We start from the raw sequence: 5,000 nt of genomic DNA on the forward strand, positions 1-5,000 counted from the left end.
CCGAGATCAGGCGTTGCCAGGCTGGTATGGCCGTACGAAATAAGTTGACAACCATAGGCTACTTATCCATATACAGATTTAGCAATTGACAATGCAAGGTAGTCTCTCTCTCTCTCTCTCTCGTGTCAAAATGAAAACAGCTTCCAGCCCCTTTCATGAAGGACTACTTGTGCATATTGCAAGATTTCAGTTTCTAAGTGAATGAGCAAAAGAGCATACAGCACCTGGTATTCCCAGGCGGTCTCCCATCCAAGTACTAACCAGGCCCGACCCTGCTTAGCTTCCGAGATCAGACGAGATCGGGCGTTGCCAGGCTGGTATGGCCGTACGAAATAAGTTGACAACCATAGGCTACTTATCCATATACAGATTTAGCAATTGACAATGCAAGGTAGTCTCTCTCTCTCTCTCTCGTGTCAAAATGAAAACAGCTTCCAGCCCCTTTCATGAAGGACTACTTGTGCATATTGCAAGATTTCAGTTTCTAAGTGAATGAGCAAAAGAGCATACAGCACCTGGTATTCCCAGGCGGTCTCCCATCCAAGTACTAACCAGGCCCGACCCTGCTTAGCTTCCGAGATCAGACGAGATCGGGCGTTGCCAGGCTGGTATGGCCGTACGAAATAAGTTGACAACCATAGGCTACTTATCCATATACAGATTTAGCAATTGACAATGCAAGGTAGTCTCTCTCTCTCTCTCTCGTGTCAAAATGAAAACAGCTTCCAGCCCCTTTCATGAAGGACTACTTGTGCATATTGCAAGATTTCAGTTTCTAAGTGAATGAGCAAAAGAGCATACAGCACCTGGTATTCCCAGGCGGTCTCCCATCCAAGTACTAACCAGGCCCGACCCTGCTTAGCTTCCGAGATCAGACGAGATCGGGCGTTGCCAGGCTGGTATGGCCGTACGAAATAAGTTGACAACCATAGGCTACTTATCCATATACAGATTTAGCAATTGACAATGCAAGGTGGTCTCTCTCTCTCTCTCGTGTCAAAATGAAAACAGCTTCCAGCCCCTTTCATGAAGGACTACTTGTGCATATTGCAAGATTTCAGTTTCTAAGTGAATGAGCAAAAGAGCATACAGCACCTGGTATTCCCAGGCGGTCTCCCATCCAAGTACTAACCAGGCCCGACCCTGCTTAGCTTCCGAGATCAGACGAGATCGGGCGTTGCCAGGCTGGTATGGCCGTACGAAATAAGTTGACAACCATAGGCTACTTATCCATATACAGATTTAGCAATTGACAATGCAAGGTAGTCTCTCTCTCTCTCTCTCTCTCTCTCTCTCTCGTGTCAAAATGAAAACAGCTTCCAGCCCCTTTCATGAAGGACTACTTGTGCATATTGCAAGATTTCAGTTTCTAAGTGAATGAGCAAAAGAGCATACAGCACCTGGTATTCCCAGGCGGTCTCCCATCCAAGTACTAACCAGGCCCGACCCTGCTTAGCTTCCGAGATCAGACAAGATCGGGCGTTGCCAGGCTGGTATGGCCGTACGAAATAAGTTGACAACCATAGGCTACTTATCCATATACAGATTTAGCAATTGACAATGCAAGGTGGTCTCTCTCTCTCTCTCTCTCTCGTGTCAAAATGAAAACAGCTTCCAGCCCCTTTCATGAAGGACTACTTGTGCATATTGCAAGATTTCAGTTTCTAAGTGAATGAGCAAAAGAGCATACAGCACCTGGTATTCCCAGGCGGTCTCCCATCCAAGTACTAACCAGGCCCGACCCTGCTTAGCTTCCGAGATCAGACGAGATCGGGCGTTGCCAGGCTGGTATGGCCGTACGAAATAAGTTGACAACCATAGGCTACTTATCCATATACAGATTTAGCAATTGACAATGCAAGGTGGTCTCTCTCTCTCGTGTCAAAATGAAAACAGCTTCCAGCCCCTTTCATGAAGGACTACTTGTGCATATTGCAAGATGTCAGTTCCTAAGTGAATGAGCAAAAGAGCATACAGCACCTGGTATTCCCAGGCGGTCTCCCATCCAAGTACTAACCAGGCCCGACCCTGCTTAGCTTCCGAGATCAGGCGTTGCCAGGCTGGTATGGCCGTACGAAATAAGTTGACAACCATAGGCTACTTATCCATATACAGATTTAGCAATTGACAATGCAAGGTAGTCTCTCTCTCTCTCTCTCTCGTGTCAAAATGAAAACAGCTTCCAGCCCCTTTCATGAAGGACTACTTGTGCATATTGCAAGATTTCAGTTTCTAAGTGAATGAGCAAAAGAGCATACAGCACCTGGTATTCCCAGGCGGTCTCCCATCCAAGTACTAACCAGGCCCGACCCTGCTTAGCTTCCGAGATCAGGCGTTGCCAGGCTGGTATGGCCGTACGAAATAAGTTGACAACCATAGGCTACTTATCCATATACAGATTTAGCAATTGACAATGCAAGGTGGTCTCTCTCTCTCTCTCTCGTGTCAAAATGAAAACAGCTTCCAGCCCCTTTCATGAAGGACTACTTGTGCATATTGCAAGATGTCAGTTTCTAAGTGAATGAGCAAAAGAGCATACAGCACCTGGTATTCCCAGGCGGTCTCCCATCCAAGTACTAACCAGGCCCGACCCTGCTTAGCTTCCGAGATCAGACGAGATCGGGCGTTGCCAGGCTGGTATGGCCGTACGAAATAAGTTGACAACCATAGGCTACTTATCCATATACAGATTTAGCAATTGACAATGCAAGGTGGTCTCTCTCTCTCTCTCGTGTCAAAATGAAAACAGCTTCCAGCCCCTTTCATGAAGGACTACTTGTGCATATTGCAAGATTTCAGTTTCTAAGTGAATGAGCAAAAGAGCATACAGCACCTGGTATTCCCAGGCGGTCTCCCATCCAAGTACTAACCAGGCCCGACCCTGCTTAGCTTCCGAGATCAGACGAGATCAGGCGTTGCCAGGCTGGTATGGCCGTACGAAATAAGTTGACAACCATAGGCTACTTATCCATATACAGATTTAGCAATTGACAATGCAAGGTAGTCTCTCTCTCTCTCTCTCTCTCTCTCTCGTGTCAAAATGAAAACAGCTTCCAGCCCCTTTCATGAAGGACTACTTGTGCATATTGCAAGATTTCAGTTTCTAAGTGAATGAGCAAAAGAGCATACAGCACCTGGTATTCCCAGGCGGTCTCCCATCCAAGTACTAACCAGGCCCGACCCTGCTTAGCTTCCGAGATCAGACAAGATCGGGCGTTGCCAGGCTGGTATGGCCGTACGAAATAAGTTGACAACCATAGGCTACTTATCCATATACAGATTTAGCAATTGACAATGCAAGGTGGTCTCTCTCTCTCTCTCTCTCTCTCGTGTCAAAATGAAAACAGCTTCCAGCCCCTTTCATGAAGGACTACTTGTGCATATTGCAAGATTTCAGTTTCTAAGTGAATGAGCAAAAGAGCATACAGCACCTGGTATTCCCAGGCGGTCTCCCATCCAAGTACTAACCAGGCCCGAACCCTGCTTAGCTTCCGAGATCAGACGAGATCGGGCGTTGCCAGGCTGGTATGGCCGTACGAAATAAGTTGACAACCATAGGTTACTTATCCATATACAGATTTAGCAATTGACAATGCAAGGTGGTCTCTCTCTCTCTCTCTCTCTCTCTCTCTCTCTCGTGTCAAAATGAAAACAGCTTCCAGCCCCTTTCATGAAGGACTACTTGTGCATATTGCAAAATTTCAGTTTCTAAGTGAATGAGCAAAAGAGCATACAGCACCTGGTATTCCCAGGCGGTCTCCCATCCAAGTACTAACCAGGCCCGACCCTGCTTAGCTTCCGAGATCAGACGAGATCGGGCGTTGCCAGGCTGGTATGGCCGTACGAAATAAGTTGACAACCATAGGCTACTTATCCATATACAGATTTAGCAATTGACAATGCAAGGTAGTCTCTCTCTCTCTCTCTCTCTCTCTCTCTCGTGTCAAAATGAAAACAGCTTCCAGCCCCTTTCATGAAGGACTACTTGTGCATATTGCAAGATTTCAGTTTCTAAGTGAATGAGCAAAAGAGCATACAGCACCTGGTATTCCCAGGCGGTCTCCCATCCAAGTACTAACCAGGCCCGACCCTGCTTAGCTTCCGAGATCAGACAAGATCGGGCGTTGCCAGGCTGGTATGGCCGTACGAAATAAGTTGACAACCATAGGCTACTTATCCATATACAGATTTAGCAATTGACAATGCAAGGTGGTCTCTCTCTCTCTCTCTCTCTCGTGTCAAAATGAAAACAGCTTCCAGCCCCTTTCATGAAGGACTACTTGTGCATATTGCAAGATTTCAGTTTCTAAGTGAATGAGCAAAAGAGCATACAGCACCTGGTATTCCCAGGCGGTCTCCCATCCAAGTACTAACCAGGCCCGACCCTGCTTAGCTTCCGAGATCAGACGAGATCGGGCGTTGCCAGGCTGGTATGGCCGTACGAAATAAGTTGACAACCATAGGCTACTTATCCATATACAGATTTAGCAATTGACAATGCAAGGTGGTCTCTCTCTCTCGTGTCAAAATGAAAACAGCTTCCAGCCCCTTTCATGAAGGACTACTTGTGCATATTGCAAGATGTCAGTTTCTAAGTGAATGAGCAAAAGAGCATACAGCACCTGGTATTCCCAGGCGGTCTCCCATCCAAGTACTAACCAGGCCCGACCCTGCTTAGCTTCCGAGATCAGGCGTTGCCAGGCTGGTATGGCCGTACGAAATAAGTTGACAACCATAGGCTACTTATCCATATACAGATTTAGCAATTGACAATGCAAGGTAGTCTCTCTCTCTCTCTCTCTCGTGTCAAAATGAAAACAGCTTCCAGCCCCTTTCATGAAGGACTACTTGTGCATATTGCAAGATTTCAGTTTCTAAGTGAATGAGCAAAAGAGCATACAGCACCTGGTATTCCCAGGCGGTCTCCCATCCAAGTACTAACCAGGCCCGACCCTGCTTAGCTTCCGAGATCAGACGAGATCGGGCGTTGCCAGGCTGGT

The 5,000-nt window shown here is 46.9% G+C and overlaps 14 non-coding genes and 4 pseudogenes across 14 annotated transcripts in view; all 18 read right to left on the bottom strand.

Moving 5' to 3' along the window:
* The window catches only part of LOC146248566 (5S ribosomal RNA), a 109-nt pseudogene extending 71 nt beyond the window's left edge, over nt 1-38 (bottom strand).
* Nucleotides 39-212: 174 nt separating this feature from the next.
* LOC146248567 (5S ribosomal RNA) lies at nt 213-331 on the bottom strand. The gene has a single exon (XR_014732411.1). It is a non-coding gene; the product is annotated as a 5S ribosomal RNA (ribosomal RNA).
* Nucleotides 332-503: 172 nt separating this feature from the next.
* LOC146248568 (5S ribosomal RNA) lies at nt 504-622 on the bottom strand. The gene has a single exon (XR_014732412.1). It is a non-coding gene; the product is annotated as a 5S ribosomal RNA (ribosomal RNA).
* A 172-nt stretch (nt 623-794) lies between these two features.
* On the bottom strand, nt 795-913 carry LOC146248569 (5S ribosomal RNA). Its single transcript, XR_014732413.1, has one exon. It is a non-coding gene; the product is annotated as a 5S ribosomal RNA (ribosomal RNA).
* A 170-nt stretch (nt 914-1,083) lies between these two features.
* Nucleotides 1,084-1,202, bottom strand: LOC146248570 (5S ribosomal RNA). Its single transcript, XR_014732414.1, has one exon. It is a non-coding gene; the product is annotated as a 5S ribosomal RNA (ribosomal RNA).
* A 186-nt stretch (nt 1,203-1,388) lies between these two features.
* LOC146248571 (5S ribosomal RNA) lies at nt 1,389-1,507 on the bottom strand. Its single transcript, XR_014733902.1, has one exon. It is a non-coding gene; the product is annotated as a 5S ribosomal RNA (ribosomal RNA).
* Nucleotides 1,508-1,683: 176 nt separating this feature from the next.
* On the bottom strand, nt 1,684-1,802 carry LOC146248572 (5S ribosomal RNA). The gene has a single exon (XR_014732416.1). It is a non-coding gene; the product is annotated as a 5S ribosomal RNA (ribosomal RNA).
* Nucleotides 1,803-1,968: 166 nt separating this feature from the next.
* Nucleotides 1,969-2,077, bottom strand: LOC146248573 (5S ribosomal RNA; annotated as a pseudogene).
* Nucleotides 2,078-2,251: 174 nt separating this feature from the next.
* LOC146248574 (5S ribosomal RNA) lies at nt 2,252-2,360 on the bottom strand (annotated as a pseudogene).
* Nucleotides 2,361-2,532: 172 nt separating this feature from the next.
* LOC146248575 (5S ribosomal RNA) lies at nt 2,533-2,651 on the bottom strand. The gene has a single exon (XR_014732417.1). It is a non-coding gene; the product is annotated as a 5S ribosomal RNA (ribosomal RNA).
* A 170-nt stretch (nt 2,652-2,821) lies between these two features.
* On the bottom strand, nt 2,822-2,940 carry LOC146248576 (5S ribosomal RNA). The gene has a single exon (XR_014733592.1). It is a non-coding gene; the product is annotated as a 5S ribosomal RNA (ribosomal RNA).
* A 182-nt stretch (nt 2,941-3,122) lies between these two features.
* LOC146248577 (5S ribosomal RNA) lies at nt 3,123-3,241 on the bottom strand. The gene has a single exon (XR_014733903.1). It is a non-coding gene; the product is annotated as a 5S ribosomal RNA (ribosomal RNA).
* Nucleotides 3,242-3,419: 178 nt separating this feature from the next.
* On the bottom strand, nt 3,420-3,539 carry LOC146248578 (5S ribosomal RNA). The gene has a single exon (XR_014733980.1). It is a non-coding gene; the product is annotated as a 5S ribosomal RNA (ribosomal RNA).
* A 188-nt stretch (nt 3,540-3,727) lies between these two features.
* Nucleotides 3,728-3,846, bottom strand: LOC146248579 (5S ribosomal RNA). The gene has a single exon (XR_014732418.1). It is a non-coding gene; the product is annotated as a 5S ribosomal RNA (ribosomal RNA).
* Nucleotides 3,847-4,030: 184 nt separating this feature from the next.
* LOC146248580 (5S ribosomal RNA) lies at nt 4,031-4,149 on the bottom strand. Its single transcript, XR_014733904.1, has one exon. It is a non-coding gene; the product is annotated as a 5S ribosomal RNA (ribosomal RNA).
* Nucleotides 4,150-4,325: 176 nt separating this feature from the next.
* On the bottom strand, nt 4,326-4,444 carry LOC146248581 (5S ribosomal RNA). Its single transcript, XR_014732419.1, has one exon. It is a non-coding gene; the product is annotated as a 5S ribosomal RNA (ribosomal RNA).
* Nucleotides 4,445-4,610: 166 nt separating this feature from the next.
* LOC146248582 (5S ribosomal RNA) lies at nt 4,611-4,719 on the bottom strand (annotated as a pseudogene).
* Nucleotides 4,720-4,893: 174 nt separating this feature from the next.
* LOC146248583 (5S ribosomal RNA) overlaps nt 4,894-5,000 on the bottom strand; it is a 119-nt gene continuing 12 nt past the window's right edge. Inside the window, exon 1 of the ribosomal RNA XR_014732420.1 lies at nt 4,894-5,000. This exon is cut by the window's right edge and continues 12 nt beyond it. This is a non-coding gene — a ribosomal RNA (5S ribosomal RNA).

This window comes from Hypomesus nipponensis, chromosome 19, assembly GCF_054491055.1.
Source record: "Hypomesus nipponensis isolate SF chromosome 19, ASM5449105v1, whole genome shotgun sequence".
Lineage (NCBI taxonomy): Eukaryota > Metazoa > Chordata > Actinopteri > Osmeriformes > Osmeridae > Hypomesus > Hypomesus nipponensis.